Raw genomic sequence first — 18,101 nt, 5'->3', positions numbered from 1 at the left:
TTCAGAATACCTTCCAAGGTCAGCCCCATGGAGGGTGCCATGACCACAGTGTAAGCTAGATATAGTAATCCACTTCTTTTTATATGAGAAAAGTAAGACATGGGTTTATTTGCTGTGGGTGGGTATATCCTGAAAACAATTTTTAGAAGAATGTATAGCGCATTCTATACTGTAAGTAGATGTTTTATTTTATGGAGCTGCTGTTCAGCAAGACACTCCTTTGAGGGGAGGTGGAAATTAAGTTGTTGACATCTTTGATTACAACCATGCCAAACTTGCAAATCCAGACTCTCTAATGGTTTTATATACAGTATGTTTTAAGTCTGTGTTAGGTTTCCTCCCAACATGGCAAAGAGAAAGAAATCCAACCGTCCACAACATCCAAATTGCTGATGCTAGAGAATATTTTTTTTTAAAAAAAACCAAAACACTCTTAAACACTTTTTCACCTTTTCCTTTTCTGCTCACTTGGAGCAAAATAATAAAACATACAGGCACTGTTTCCATTATTCCCCTACCTGATGGGTTTTATGTTTTAGTTGTTTGGAGAAAAACTGTCATGACTGGTTATATAGCTACTTTAAAGGAATGCACTCATCAAGCTTTCTACACCTCAGACACTTTTTCTCAACCTCTGCTTCCTCCGTCTCCCCCTCCTTACCCTTATTTCTCACATTCACTTTCTTACTTTGGCTGCCTCTTTCTCCTTTTTTCAATCTTTCTCATCTTGCCTTTCCATTGTTATTCACCCTGTTTATTGCTTCAAGCAGCCCTGACATACTGGACATCATCTGAAACTACAAACGACAGGATGCAATAAGCTAGAGAATAGCAGTAATCTGAGGAAAGTTCTTCATTCACTCTTGCACCTAACTCTCTGTCTTCTTATCCTACATAGAAAATAAAAAAATCAATACCACCTCACAGGGCTTGATAAAAGTGCTGGATGAGTACAGCAGGCATGCTGGATATAGTAAATTAAAGTGATCAAAATTTTCCAGTCGACTCTGCCTATAGCCTACATAAACTAACAACCCTGTCTGCAGAATGTCTGTCATTCGAGAAGCTTTATTTTATCTGTGTCTCTGATTATCTAGAGAATGAATACATATGCTTTATACCTGTGTGCATGGGCACCTTTATGTGTGTGCAAAAACAGATGCCATGGCAGATGTCTGCTTAAGTGTACACTCTTACACATCTGCACTCTCTGCATACCTGCTTGCAAATACATACAAACATATTAAAATGCACACAGCTAAATGTGGATCATCATTTGGGTCTTTTGTGGGGGAAGGGGCACAGTGGTACCATAGAGCTGAAACCAAGCAAAACATTTATTTGGTGTTTCAGCATCTACACACCCATTTACAGTAATCAATTCATTCTCTCAGTGTAAATCGAACCTCAGCAAACTAGGAAAATCTGAGAGGCCAGCATGCTTGGGTTGAATGCACAAAAGACAGAGAGAGAGAAAGAGAGGGGAGGGGATGTTGTTTGTATCAAGGCAAAGAAATTACTCCTTGGGGAGGTAAACCAGTTTAATTTACAAGGGAATCTGTTTAAATCTCTACAAATCTGCCTCACGTCTTTTTCATTTTTCTAAGGCTTTCTTTTCAACTAGCATCTGCGTGGCACATGAATTTCTATCTGTGTAGGTAAACATGGATAACTATATTGTTGGCATGGTGTGCTAGTCTTAGTTACCTTCAGTTATACTCATAAGTAAACCGGCTTAGTTTCCTTTCTATCAATATTCACATATTCACAGCTTAAACCCCCTAATTCTTACTTTCATTTCTTATACTCACAGTTTAGTAAAAAGGACAATATTTTCCCATGCTGTGGAAACCCTTATTTCACAATTAGTCTTCCCAGTGCAGAAGGAATAAATCTCTAACCTATTGGTGCAGTGAACATTGTGATGAATGGAAATTTTGGATTCACTAATGGCATCAACATTGTAATGGTTTTATACTAGGAAAAAATGATACAAGTTCTAATGGATGTTATGACGTATACATCAATTTACAGCTATTATCTATTTGCTCTGTTACTCCATAAAATAACACCATCTATACTGTAAACTGTAAAACTGTTGTGAATAATATGAACTTATTTGAGAGGCAAATGCTGTTAAAGTCCTTATAACTTCATAGCTGGTTTTTTAAAGAAAGCAACTCACTGAAGCTATGATCCATTTACAAAGTTACATTCTGCAGAGAAGAGCTGAGAAGGAAGTTGTAAATCCCCATGAATTTTGTAATCAAAATGCAAGAAGAAGCTTAACAAAGGCAGTGCAAATTATGCTGTTATAGCATGTGGGTTTGTATTACATTGGTTTTGTGGCTATGGTCATATGATGCTTGACTCTTTCTTATGGCATTTTATTTCTCAATGTTGGGATGCAAAGGAGATGAGTATTTCACAGGGAATTGAGGTTTCCACTCAGGAACTTGTCAAAGCACAGTCATTCTGTGTGGGAAGTATATGGACAGGAAGATGCAAGGCAAGGGCAGCTGGATAAGATATGTATTTCTTGCAGAATAAAATGTTAATATTTTTGAAAGTACAAACCAGCATAAATCAAGAGTCATTACTAAAAAATCCATTCTGTCCTTTGAATTTAACTACTTGTTTGCTGCAATTGTTGACAAAATAAAGACATTGTTGAAAAATGTCTTTTATGAGGGTAAATTGATGCTGATCACTGCATAGAACGGGATAGCCTAACCTCCAATATGTGCTGCTAGCCAGAGGCTATATCACTCTGAGCCTCAGAATATGTTTCTGGAAGAGATAGATATGTGGCCAACAAGAATCTTATTGAAAACAAAGGAATCCATCTTTCATTGCTGGTTATGAAGAGAAGAGGCAGGGGACTCTCCAAGCCATATCTGGGATTCAGGTACCTTACTCTCTACACCAATTTAATACCAGAACAGAGGAGGAAACGACCCCATTCTTCTTGTAGTGCTACATCCATGTTGATGCCAACTCAAAGAAGAACTGAAAGGAATACAAGGGGGTAATGGGGTTTTGTGTACATTTGGTCCAACACAATGAGCATTTCAGATAGTTGTCTGGAATGCCATAATTCTAGATATTCAGGCTAACTGGGAAACCTGTTTAAGGGCAAAAATCATATTATGGTTTTTAAAAAGTAGTAGCAACGGTTCACTCAGCCAGAGCCTGTCCTGAACCAAGTAAGGAATTTCACTGAATCTTGAATGTGCCTTCAAGACACCTGTCAACTTATGGTGACCCCATGAATTTAATATGGTTTTCTTAGGAAAGGAATACTCAGAGGTGGTTTTGCCAGTTTCTTCCTCTGAAATGTAATGTACATCAGCTGGTATTTGTGAGCAATCTCCCATCCAAGTACTATACAGGGCTGACCCTGCTTAGCTTCCTGGCATCTGGTGCCTTTATGGTATTTAGGCCACTCACTGAATTTTAACTTACCAGTTATCTCTTTATATCTATTACTGCCAACACTCAGAATGTATAACACAGGAGTGGACAAAATATTGCCATCCAGATATTGTAGAACTTCAATTTTCAGCATTTTTCAACTTGTGCTGTGCTAGCAAGTAAATATCCCAAGCTAAAATTTCCAATTTAAAAAGAAGGAGCTGAACTTCTCAGCCTGAGAATTCTAAATACCCCTCCTTAAAACTGCCAATCCCAGCATGCAACAGGAGGCAGCTGGAGGAGTCACACTGGAATAGTACCTCTTTAAGAGCTCGTCTGATAAACACCAATGAGTAATATGAAAGACCACATCCTGAGTCCCTCATGAGCATCTGCCAGGCATAACTAACAACCCCAAAGGAGCTGGACAGTTTGATCCCACATCAAGCAGCTTTTTTTTCTCCAATAATGTCCATTCTTACACTGTCAGAATTCCTTATTTTTTGCCTGACTGTACATAGGATCCTACCTTAGGATCCAATGTTCTTCTGATGCTATTCCCCTGAATATAAATACTGGACCAAGGCCCTACTGAGGAGCTTCCATCCTCCTCTGTTCAGCTGCCCTGTCCCTGTTTGGTGGCATATAATGATTCTAAGAAGCTATGAAATTTCATCACACATCTACCAGTAAAAGGGGTTGTTTCTTTTAAAAGTGGTTATAGAAGAGACCACTTTGAAACTACCTTGCAAAATCTTATTAATAAATGGAATCTATAGCCTGTATTATATTTCTCCTTACAGTGGGCCCTTGCTGGAGTTTGGTTACCGACCCCATCCCCATCTCCACACCACCCCTGGATACTAAAATCCATGGATGCTCAAGTCCCGTTATGTACAATGGGGTAGTAAAATGATATCCTTTGAATAAAATGGAAAGATTTTGGTTTCGATTTTAGGGTTTCAAGCTGTGGATGGTAGATTCCATGAATGCACAATTTGTGCATATGGAGTGCTGACTGTATTGTCAATGAATCTATGGCCTGTTACAGACTGCCAAAATAAAGCTGCTTCGGGTCGCTTTGGAGGTATGCTATTTAAATTATGCATGGGTCCTAAGAGTCCGGAGGTCGCGCCAAAGCCACACTCCATTCCTAAGCACTGGAGTGCAACTTTGGTGCAGCTTCCGGATTCTTAGGATGCATGCATCATTTAAACAGCATACCTCCAAAGAGACCCGAAGCAGCTTTATTTTGGCAGTCTGTAACAGGCCTATGTCATTTTAATACACATAAACAGAGAGATACACCCATACAAAATATACCTCAGCACAGGAAGCAAAGCAACTAAAAATGGCTCTGAAGATAAACAGATTGAAATCATCCATATCTCTTTATGAAGAGGACAAGACTGATAACACCAAGATAGTTCTCATGATCATAGAATCATAGAATTGTAGAGTTGGAAGAGACCGCTAGGGCCATCCAGTCCAACCCCCTGCCATGCAGGAAAACTCAATCAAAGCATCCCCGACAGATGGCTATCCAGCCTCTGTTTAAAGGCCTCCAAGGAGGGAGATTCCACTACACTCTGAGGGAGTGTGTTCCACTGATGAACAGCCTTTACTGTCAGGAAGTTCCTCCTAATGTTGAGGTGGAATCTCTTTTTCTGCAGCTTGCATCCATTGCGTAACAAGGCAAACTAATGTCTACAAAGAAAGTAAAAGTATGTTTTATTCATAGAGATTAATATGAATAGTCCCACCATAGTATTATCAATAGATATTTAGAAACATACACATGTCATAAACTACGTCAAGCTTTTTAAAGAGTGTGGAAACTAGAAACAACCAATTTTTATAATAGACAACACATTCATTTTGCAATTCCAAGAAGTATTTTGAAAAGTCCTTTACAAATACAACTGGTTCTGAAACAGGGAAAGAGAAGGGTGTTTATTCTTTTCTGATTGGTTGTTCTTTCAAATAAAAGAAGAGCAAAATGCACTGAAAGCTTTTTAGAGAATTTAGATGTTGGATCCCATGGTGAAATTATAAAGGGCCAAATGACAAATTTAGGCTTAGACTAAAACAGTCCTGTGTATTAATGGCTGGTATTCACTGCAGTTAGAGGAAGGCAATGACAAAACATCTCTGAATACATCTTGCCATAAAAACCTTTGCATAGGGTCACCATAGTTTGGCGTCAAAAGCACATAACAAGAACAGTAAATCCTCATTTTTGGCCCCAGTTTAAGGATTAGTTTGTTTCAGGTACTAGTTTGTACTAGATTTGACTAAGGAGATTATTACATGGCCATTTTTGCCCTGTCCGTGCATTGGATGGGATCAGGGCGGAACTGGGAAAAACGGATGTTATCGCACAGAAAATTGCTGCAGCACTGCTGCCCAACCATCACCTGTACCACCAAAATCAGCTGGCAGAGCACTCCTGGGGGATAGGTAATGGTCGGGTGGCAGCACATCAGCAATTTTCTGTGCAAAATAACACCCATTTTCCCCATGCTGCCCCAATCCCATTGCATGCAAGGCCAGGGCAAAAATAGCCAGGTGATAATCTCCTATAAAGTATGAATCCTTCTTACCAGCTCACTAATCATCCTTATTTCAAAACAAAAATGTTTTAGTATTAATTACACAGATCCAAATTTATCCCCGGTAAATATTCTAGGATCGTTCCTCCACATATCCCATACCTTTTGGCACATGTGACACCTTGTCCCAGAGTTTACTTTTGTGATGATCATAAAAAAGAATGACTTCTTCATCCAACTGGGACACAACCTGTTTTGATGTTTTAGGAGATACATATATATATAAAACAACAAAGCGAGCAAAAGAAAAAGTGACAATTCATAAATTATAATACTGATTCAGTCTATATATGAAACAGAAATATCCTAAACAAAGTAAGGAAAGAATGTCAACTCTTTCCATTTCATGCTCTAGCTGCTGTAACCTTCGAGCTGACTTAATAAAGTTTGTACACTAAGCATAGATTTTAGCCATTTTTAAAATTCATACCCCAAAAAAGTATTCATACACTTTCCCTGACAAACCCCTCCTACCTATAAATCAAGATAAATGTTTAGGTTCAAGAACAAAATGCAATTAATATTTGGTAGTGAAGGAGTTATCTGAAATTAGTAAACATCTTTTTCTTGTCCTAAAAACCTTGTTATATTGATTGTTATTATCTTTCATGCCCTGAATTTCTTAGGCTCTTCCAAGATGAGGTGACCTGTGTTCAAGCTGACAGTGTTCTGCTCCCTGTATTGAGTTTACCCAGCATCCTGTTCTAGAAGCTTTGCAGACTGAGGTGCCTGCAACATGCACTCTTTGGCTTAATTTGTTTTATGCTCTTGTCTGATATTTTCAAGGGTTTTTAATCACACCAGCAGATTGGTCAATGACAGATATGAGCAACAACTTTTGCATGCTAACAGTGCAGGATTTTTTATCTGTGATAATATTTCTCCCTTAAAAGGCCTCTGCACTGCTATGTATTAATTAAAATCTAAATACTAAATATTGATTGATGCGTTATCAGGCCATAGCAGTTGGGCCCTGCCACATTGATTTTTTGCTGTGATTTATTATCATATTTAAGAAAAATCATTTTGTGTGATTATACGAGGAAATAGACTTTAGTGAGGGTGTAATTCTTTTGTATCACTTTTTGTTGTGTAGAAGACGGGGCAATTCCTCAATTGCAGCTAAGATTGCTGATATCCTTCATTGCTTCTTCTCTTCGGCCTGCGATGGCTAATGCTTTAAGCCTGCTTGGTCCTGTCATTAGGAATAATGGGCATTAGGATTTACCTCTTTAATCACAACTAAGATTAACAGATGGTATGAACCTAACATCTCAAAATTATCTAGTTATTAGCAAGTATTTCTCCTTAACACGTTAATAACATTTGTTTTTCTTAACAGCATGGGCGCCCAAGCTTCCAGGTGTCAATATTTGTATATGTCACACCCTTAGCCTCCTTTGGATAGGTATGAGTATCATAATTGCAATGGTAATGTTAGCATTCTGTGTGCATGTGTGCATGTGTGCATATGAAAAGATGAAGAGGGAGAAAAGATCAAAACAAACTCATAAATCTTGATGCCTAGCTTTTATAGTTATTGGACATTCATGTGCATGAGTATCCATTTACATATGTATATGTTGACATAAAGTCCAATCCTGTGCGCCTTTACTTGTAAGTAAATCACAGTAAATTCAGTGAAGCTTAGGCACAGGAATGTGTTCTAGGAAGGGATTGCAGCCCTTTTAGGTTCTAGGAAGGGATTAATGCCATTTGGGGGATGGAGGGGACAAATCAACAGCATAATTTAAAGTTTTACTGTTAGATACATTCAAGATTAAATTTCAAAACATATCCCAGACCTAATTTTTTAAAAAGAGGCTTTCAAGAGCATTTGTCGTCACTAGTTTTTTTACATACCTCATAGCCTGAGGTATGTAAAACGACATATAGAAATCATATAGACACAGTAACAGGCAGGCAACTGCCTTTCTGAACGGAAACATCTCCTAGAAGTAGAGATGGTCAAATGGGAATAAACTGTGTGCTTCTTTTCACTTTCAGTTTATGAATTCCCAAACAGGATATTAGTGAAGTGATGTGCTTGCACAGGACTTTGCAGCGTTTATCATCTTTATCATTGCAACAACCTTATGAGAGAGTGCCTTAGCCAAGGTCCCTTGCAGAGTTTTGCAGCTAAGGCAAGAGAAGTGCATTCACATGTTCAATCCCAGCATGTTGTCCTCTAGAGAACATTGACCTCTGCTCCATAATCATCTCTCTGATCATGTTTTTTTGAGAGGCAGGGGGAACCACATCTGTTTCTTTAGACATTTCTTTAGAAGCAAAGTCTCTGCTTGTGATTGTCTTTCTTTAAAAAAAGAAGGTTATTCAGTGAGGCTAGGATTATTATAATAATAACCAGTGCTTTGAAATGTTACTGCAAAAGCTAAAGCATTAGCCCTAATGTTAACTTTTTAAAAAAGTAATTCATTGTTCATTACTTATTTGTGACACTAATATATGGCTTTGTTTTTTACAAATCACATAAAATACACAAAACCACCAAAAATGACTCTAATCTCCAGAATGACCCACATTAATAATTATTCACTATCTGCAAAATCTGGCATTAGTATTTATTATGTTTATTTTCCAATGTAAAAATTGTGCCCCTTAATTAATCGCAAAAGCAACATAAATTCAAACTCTGATAATAACTTTGTTGTGATCAAATGAAAATTAACCACAGTCTCTCTCAGATCATTTGAATGTTCAAAGAAGGCAATTTTGGTCACCTTTCACAAAGAAGCTAGTTATGTTGCCCTCTGATTTAGCTATTTTACATGGTGGCTATCTTTATATACTGTGCACATTTTAGATGTTTTCTTGTGCTTAACTGTACCTGCAGCCCTAATGCACACTTACCTGACAGTAAGTCCCAGTGAGTTGCTTCTGACTGAACATATCTAGAATTGTATTTCTTAATTTTTAAATTTGTGTTTTAAGATCAAACTCAAGCAAAGAAAAAGCCTTGATTCTTCATTTTTATGCCCTGCTATCCACCATATATCTCATCTTTAGACAGCAAAGCATTTACCTGCCTAACAACTGCCACCAAATAAATGTCTTTTTCTTACAGTATGTGCACAACTAATAGTGTTACTGAAATTCGTAGGAAGCATACTTAACATACTTAACAGTCTATGATTTAAAATAGGAGTGAATGTGTTTTGAGGATGAATTTTGTGTTCAGTTCCCTTGGAATGATGTCAATTTACCTTTTTATTTATTTGTTTTGGGCCAACCTTAGGTTAAACATTTTGCACAAAATTTCCTGCAGCTTTTATTTATGACACATTTAAAAGAAGAATTCTAAAAATTAAATTATAAACTACAAAGTGCAAAAATTTCAAGGCTATACGTTTCACACTTTTTGTCCAATTTCAATCCAATGAGTTCCAAAGAAATGGAAAACACCAACAGCACCATGAAATAATTTTTAGGGTCATTCTCGAAAAGAAATATAATAAACAATATAGAATATATACAATAAAACTTTCCCTAGTCCTTGGTTTCATCTAAGGAAAAAATAGCTCCCACAAATCACAAGACCTGATCTTTCAATTACATAATAAGCACCAGAATTTTCTCCCTTAAGCCTGTTTTCAAAAATGACACAAAAATCAGATAATAAACTGTTGGAGAATGATTTCTAGCATAACATCACATCACCATTTCAAGCAGCTGCAACATTAAATGTATCTCACAATGGTATGTGTATTTTCCAGATTCACTCCATGTCAATTCTGACAGTTTAAGGAAATTTCTTTAAGAATAAGGACAACTACTGTACATTTTTTCATGGTGAAAAATAAAATATTTTCTTCATTTTGTAATGTTAATGTAAATGTAAATGTTAAGTAAAATGTGCATATATAAAGCTAGTGGAGAAAAGATTGAAATTCTGTTGGTTAGTTCTGACTGGACCCATTTAATCATTTGTTGATCAGTGTAAGTAAATCTAATTGTTGTTTTTAGCTGCCCTTGAGTTGATTCCAACTCATGGCAACCCTGTGCATGAGACATCTCCAAGAATCCCTATCCTCCACTGCCATGCCTAGATCCTGCAAGCCCTTGCCCACAACCACCCTGATTGAGTCTATCCACCTGGTTTGTGGTCTTCCTCTCTTTCTTCTACCTTCTACCTTTCCTAGCATTATTGTTTTTTCTAGTGATCCATACCTTCTCACTATGTGGCCAAAGTATGATAGTCTCAACTTGATCATCTTTGCTTACAAGGAGAGCCCTGGTCTGATCTGTTCAAGAACTCATTTGTTTGTTTTCTTGGCCGTCCATGGTATCCTAAGTATTCTTCTCCAGCACCACATTTCAAATGATTTGATTTTTTTTTCTATCTGCTGCCTTCACTATCCATCTCTCACATCTGTACATGGTTTATCAAACCATTTCCTGTATTGCTATGTACTGTATATGTATTATCCTACTTGAGAGTATGTATTTTCCTTGGAAGAAGATTAACCATCCATTATGAAGCCAAGCCCTCCCTCCAGTCCATCTGCCTTGGTCCAGGCCTTGGAGGCAGAGAGGAACTGCTGGACCTCAGCCCCTTTCCCTCCACCACTCCCTTCTCCTTCTGTGTCATATCTTTTTAGATTGTAAGCCCGAGGGCAGGGAACCATCTAATTAAAAAGATTGCATGTACAGCGCTGTGTAAATTTACAGCACTTCATAAATAAAGGTTAATAATAATAATAATAATAATAATAATAATAATAATTGGGAATACAATGGCCTGAACGATTCTGACCTTAGTGCTCAGTTGTGTCTTTGCTCTTCAGTATCTTTTCCAATTCTTTCATAGCTGCCCTTCCCATTCCTAGTCTTCTTCTTATTTCTTGACTGCAGTCTCATCTGTGTTTCATCTGTCATCCATTGTTTCTTATCTTTCTTTTTGGCCAAAATTTGTTAGTGTTTTCTTGCATTCATCATTAATTATGTCTTTTACTTCTATCCACTGTTCATCAAGTTCCCAGTAGATTATACTCAATAGTTCAAATCTGTTTCTTACAATGTCCTTGAATTCATCTGAAATGTTATTCATATTTTGGTATAATTATGGTTTTTGCATTCTTCTTCAGCTTAATTCTGATTTTTGTTATGAGCATTTTTCGGTCTGTGCCACAGTCAGCTCCATTTGGCCACAAGGATAGAGCGTCTCCATCTTCTACTACCAGTTATGTAGTCTATCTGGTTTTTGTGTTTACCATCTGGTGATGTCCAGGTGTATAGTCTCCTATCTGGTTGTATGAAGTAGCTATTTGCAATGAATAGATTGTTGGCCTCACAGAATTCTATCAGATGCTCTCCTGCTTTGTTTCTTGTTTGTAATCCAAATCTTCCTACTGTTTTTGATTCTTCTTTGTTGTCAACTTTAGCATTCAAGTCTCCAATGATTTGTTTGAAATCTTGTGATGGTATGTTGTCAATTTCTTCCTGGACTGCATCATAGAATCTCTCGATTTCTTCTTCATCTGCATCTGTAGTTGGTGCATATACCTGGATTATTGTGATGTTTATAGGTTTACCCTGAAGCTTTATTGATAATATATGGTCTGACTTTGAGTTGTATCCTCTGAGTGCTCTAACTATATCTTTCCTTAGTATGAAAGTCCCTCCATTTCTTTTTGGTTTTTTCACTTCCTAAATAGATTATAGTTATCTGAGTCAAAGTGGCCCATTCCTGTCCATTTTAACTCACTCCTACTATTGCTATATTCATGCATTCCATTTCCTTCTTTTCTATGGTGCAGTACAGACCGCACAAATGCTCCATGCTTGCACCGATTTTAGGGTTAGGGAGTGTACACAGGTGCCGCCATTGTTACATAAGCATCGTGCTGCATCTGCACATCACCACATGGCACTTACGTTGTTACGTCAGCCCTGTGACGCAAAAAGAACCCACTTTTTCCAGGTTCTTTTTCCTCCAGATAGAAGCCACACAGTTTGGTGGCTGCGGCTTCCCTTTGGAGGAAATTAGGCCGCTGGCAGGCCGCCCTTTCTGTCCTGTCCTTAATCTGAACTATGTCTAGTTTTTCCTGGCTCATGCTTCTCACGTTCCGTGTGCCAATTACCTGTGTATTGTTGCTTCTAACTATATTTGTTTTATTGGACATGTTTTCTGTCCGGCCTCCCCCTCTCTAGTTGTTGGTTATTGAGCTGTCTCACCTAAAGGATTTTCTTGGTGAAATAGTCTTGCAAGAAGGGACACTTTTTTCCTCCTTTCAGGCAGTGCTGACAAGTGTCAGCTATGGCGACACTACTGTTCTGTGAGAGTTGGCTTCAGTGTCACCCACCACTACTGCTGCAGCCCAGTAGTTGTTCCTATATTTATGCCTGTTATTGCCTTCTTCCCTCCTTCAATTTTCTTTTCCCTTTCGTTTTTACACTCCTTGTTTTCCCTCCCTCAATTCCTCTTCCCTTTCCTTTTTACACTCCTAGATGTTTTTCCCACCCTGCCCTCCTCCTCCCGCCTCCCGCTTTGTCCCCATCGGCAGCATCAGTGGCCTTCTGGTCTTCTTGTTGAGGAGGGCTCTGGTGTTCCTGGGCTGCAATGTTGAAGCTTCCTTCTTTGTCTGTCACCTTTCTGGTCTCAGCAGGAGGGGAGGCCCTGATGTACCTGATTTCCCAAGGCTGCTTCTTGTAGGTAAATCTAATTGATTCAATGGCTTTACTCTAGCTGGGACTAACAATAGGCCTGAGGCCAAAATTAACATATCCTACTGTCTTAACAGTGCATTCTCACTGAGGATATATTATCCAGGTAATACAGTACTTACACTGTATATAACAGTTTACAAGTTAACTTATGCTTTGGTGAATATTGTCTAAAAGAAAATTGGTGTTAAATGTCTGCTTTTCAAAATCACAACATTCTGAACAAAACTATTCACATCACATATATCTTCAATGTATGGGAAAGAAGAGAGAGGTAGAGAGAGCGAGAGATTTAAGTGACCTTTAAAAAGGCAAGTTGCACTAGTGAAAACTGCACTAAATTCTTCCCTCTTCTTTAACTCTAGGAACCTGCTTTCTTCACTGGCATAGAGGATAACCTCAGCTCATGGTCTCAAAGTGACATCATGTTTTGGCTCAACTCTTAGGCAGAGCCTTGCTTTGTTTGCTGAAGTCTGGGACAACTTCTCTATTGACTATTATGGGAAAATCAACAAATACCTCTGCATTTAATTTATAGTTGCACTGTGTCATTACAGTTCTGGAGATAGTACACTGGAAATGGTCATTACTTCCTAACCTGTAAGGTGTAAAAAGCAAGTAAGAACATAAATGCTGTTACCCACTATGTAAATAGGTACAGTTGCATAACATTTGCAATTCTGTCTCCACTTTCCTAGAAGTGCACCCTGCATGCAGCATAATTTACTCCTGAGTAGGCTTGACTGCTCTTGTGTCACAGTAAATTGATGAAAAAGATAGATTAAAAACAATTGATGGATGGCTAGATCGATGATAGATGGCTTAGACAGTCAGATAATAGATTGACATTTGATTCATAGAACAAGAAATAATCTCTTACCATGTATCAATGACTATGCTGGAGGTATGAATAGGATGTAGCAATGATTGGGAGCACTCTTCAGTTGTGCAAATGTGCTTACCAAATAAGCTTTAAACATTTAAACACAAGATTTAATGCATTACAGGGAAATTGCTTAACCATTGTGTTCAGTTTTATATGCAGGTTGTTTCCTGTCAATTCTGGTAATAAACTTTGTGAGGAAAATCTAAATAACAGTGTTCAGTAAGAAGTACAACCATACACAGAGCATCCATACCAAATACCATCCAAATGTCATACTTCTTTGAGAAAGGATTTTTTTTAGCATACTGCTGCAAGAAAATTTGGCACAAAAAAGACAATCATGTTAAAACTAGGGGGCAAACAAATTAGTATGGGCCAGTACAAAAATACATGTAAATTAGTAGTAGTTAGGGCCTGGACAACCCTAAATGGGGACCAGACACTAATCTAAGATCAATTAATCTAAGATCAACAGTTCAAAGGATACTCATTCTGCTTAAAGCAACATTCTAACTTTGGCAAACTCCAGGCTGTCCATTTGCTGCCAATGTACTATCAGTCTCACAGTGAGTAAAGTTTGTTTATTTCTTTTTTTACTATAACTCCCAGAATCCCCCAATAAGTATGGGCATTGTCCATGATTCCTAGGAATTTTGGGAACTGTGATACAAAACATAATTTCTCAAAGCCCTCTTTTAGCTGGCTGGCTATCTATCTATGTTTGTGTGTGAATGTTTTTTTGTTTGTTTGTTTGTTTTTTGTTGGGGGGTTTTGTGTGTGTGTGTGAAGTCGAAGGCTTTCATGGCCAGCATTTTTTGTGGGGTTTTTGGGCAATGTGGCCAGCCACAGATGCTGGTGAAACGTCAGGAAAAAACTCTTCTAGAACATGGCCACATAGCCCGAAAAACCCACAAAAAACTATGTTGCTGCTGCCCATTCTTTGTTACAGCAAAAGATCGCAGAGCCATTTAAAGGTCAGATTAAGCATTTCAGTCATAAACAGTGCAAAACCAATCTTAAGAGACACATTCACCTATACAGGGGTACCCCGGGTTACGAAATTAATTCGTTCCGCCGCCGCTTTCATAACCCGAAAATCTTCGTAAGGCGAAAAAGCCATAGGCGCTAATGGGGAAAAGCCGCGATTTCGTGCGAAATAGCGCCGAAAAGCACCAAAAAATTTTTCGTAACCCGAAATAACCTTCGTAACCCGGAACAGTTTTTTTAAATGGATTTTTTTTGTAACCCGGAAATTTCGTAAGGCGGCGCATTCGTATCCCGGGGTACCACTGTAGTAGGAAATCTCTGGCCCATGGTTGAAGCCAACTGAGTTTTTACATGCAGCTTGTGGAAGTTTTTTCCGAGGCTCCACCTTTCTCCACAGATACTGCCTGTTCTCTCCAGGCTGAGCATAAAAAACATATACTCACTATTATCTCCAATCAGGAACTGAAGAAAACAGTGGAGATAGCTGACTGGCACATTGAAGAACAACTCTTCCAAGGATCAGTCAAGTCATTTCATGTAAAGTTCACTCTCTTGATTGGAATGGCAAGAAGCCAGTACCTTGAATGAGTTGAGGTGAAGAGCGTACTGATCTGTGAGGCCTCAAAGAGTTTGGGGAACCTTCCCCTAGGAGAGATGGGGAACTTACCTGTTCAAAGAAAATTGTCTAATGATATTTACTGTTGAGTATAGGATTCTAGGCTATCTCAATTGGACCACAGAACGGGACTGCACAGAGAACATTGTACATACGTTCTTTTACTAGAACTGACTGCACAGCTACAACTCAATGCAGGGCTCTGAAAAGCCGTCAACGTTTAGTTTTGTTTTGATTTCATCTACCCTTAGAGGAGGGGTGGGGAAGCTCAGGCTGCAGAGTTGAATCTGATCAGTTTAGACTTCAATCGGACCATAGATTTCCAGGATGGCCATGCCACCTTCTCCATATTTGGTAGTTTCCCAGCTTTTGTGCAACATTCTTCCAAAGCTGATACTGATTTTTAAAGTACAGCTAGATGGAGAATGAAGAGAAAAGGGCCTGGCTGGGTGTGAAATGTGTAAAATGGAGGTTCACTGTCAGAGGCTTTTTAGCTGAGGTACACCTGTAGTTTGATACTACTTCAACTACCATCATTCCCTCTTACAGTATTCTAGGATATATAGTTTAGATTTAGAAATGCACATGTGATCTCTCTGGCAGATAATTAATGCCTCCCCAAATGTACAAAACCCAGAATTCCATGACCAAGACAATTAAAGTGGTATTAAAGTGTTATAACTGTGTAGTTTGAATACACCTCAGGTTCTGCCTCTGATTTTCACATTCCTCTGGAATCATCTTAGATCTAATATCTGTTCTGGCTCCTCTTGGCCTAACCATTGTGCTAGCACTCTTGAGATTCTCAGATGGCAGCCCAACATGTGGTCTCATGTGAACATGGATGGAGTACACTTGGATGAAAGAATAGAAGTGCTTATCAAATTGGTAGACACCACCAAATTGGGAGTAATAGCTAATACCCCAGAGGACAGGATCAAAATGACCTGAATAGATTAGAAAGCTGGGCCAAAGTTAACAAAATGAATTTCAACACAGAGAAATGTAAGATACTGCACTTAGGGCAGAAAAAATGAAATGCATAGATACAGGATGGGGGACACCTGGCTTAAGGAGACTACATGTGAAAGGGATCTAGGAGTCCTAGTAGACCACAAGTTGAACATGAGTCAACAGTGTTATGCAGCACCTAAAAAGGCCAATGTGCTTTTAGGCTGCATCAGCAGAAGTATAGTGTCTAGATTAAGGGAAGTAATAGTTCCACTCTGTTCCGCTTTGGTCAGGCCTCACAGGGAATACTGTGTCCATTTCTGGGCACCAAATTCTAAATAACTGGAGTGTGTCCAGAGGAGGGCAACCAAAATGGTGAAGGATCTGGAAACCATGCCTTATGAGGAAAAACTTAAGGAGCTGGGTATGTTTAGTCTGGAGAAGAGACAGTTAAGGGGTGATATGCTAGCCCTTTTTAAGTATTTGAAGGAGTATCACATTGAGGATGGAGCAAACCTGTTTTCTGCTGCTCCAGAGACTAGAACACGGAACAATGGATGCAAGCTACAGGAAAAGAAAGTCCAGCTCAACATTAGGAAGAACTTCTTGACAGTAAGGGCTGGTTGACAATAGAACACACTCCCTCCGAGTGTGGTGGAGTCTCCTTCCTTGGAGGTCTTTAAGCAGAGGCTGGATGGCATTGACCATCTGTCAGGATGCTATGGTTGTGATTTCCTGCATGGCAGAGAGTTGGCCTGGATGGCCCTTGTGGTCTCTTCCAACTCTATGATTCTATTATTCTATTTTTCTAAGAGGAGAAAATGACATGGGGATGTTTTCCTTCACAATAATTACTGAATTAACCCAAATGCAGGTAATTTGTCAAGCAACCCATTAGCCCTGAAAAGCATGAGTGGGCCCTAAAGTATATCAACATGGTGGCACTTTGAAAAATCCACAAACTTTACATTGAACTGTATTGGTGCACAAGATGTCAGATTCATGCCCAGTGTCCTGAACATTTGGTGGGGGGGCATTCAGAGAATAAGCCATGTGTATCCCCAGTATATACTTAGACAGATTAGTATTTGTCTGAGCCTGTATATATAACAGACTCTCGGGAAAACTAATAAGAACACCTAATACATTTGTTTGCTTTTAAATGTTTCAGTCTCTCTCTCCCCCTCAGGCCAATACTATTTTCCCACAAACCAGTGTCTAGCTGCTCACTTTGCTCCCCTGACACCCTAATTCCAACCCTGTGTCACTCATGGCAGTCAATCAGTAGTGTTGCAAGGTCAGCTGAGACATGGATTTCTAATAAGATTAAAGCTCATGAGTATGGTTTTAGCCCTTTCCTTTTCTGAGGCAGAGGAGTTGCATTATTGGTGTGCTCAAGATGCTTGCTTGTTACATGCATTTACTTGCTGGCATTCTGATAGAAAATAGAGCAAGCTGGTAACAAGAACAACAACAGTCAGATGTAGGGTTGCCATAAGTCAGGACCTCCAAACCGGGACAAATGTAGGACAAATGTAGGGCCACATTTTCAAATGGAGGACACATTTTTAAAAATGGAGGACACATGAAAAATTTGATAATTTTTTAAATTGTTAATATAAATGCATGTTTCTTCGGCTGCTCAAAATGGAGGACATTTTGGCATTATTCCTAGACAGATGGCAGAAATGTACTTCTCTTTCTGGCCAAATACCCCCCTGCCCAATTCTACAACTACATGTCCCACTCCCAAGCAGGCATAGGATTTAAAAGACCACAGGCACCCCCTTTTGCCACTGCAAACTACAAGTCCCACTCCCAAGCAGGCATAGGATTTGAAAGACCACAGTCACTCCCTTTTGCCACCCACTGCAAACTACAAGTCCCATTCACAAGCCTTCTTAGCAATTCCCCCCTTCCTCCTTTTCCTTGCCTCCTCCAACCCCCCCCC

The sequence above is a fragment of the Sceloporus undulatus genome, chromosome 4, assembly GCF_019175285.1.
Source record: "Sceloporus undulatus isolate JIND9_A2432 ecotype Alabama chromosome 4, SceUnd_v1.1, whole genome shotgun sequence".
NCBI lineage: Eukaryota > Metazoa > Chordata > Lepidosauria > Squamata > Phrynosomatidae > Sceloporus > Sceloporus undulatus.
The sequence above is the reverse complement of the archived record's forward strand: the minus strand, read 5'-3'. Positions refer to the sequence as shown.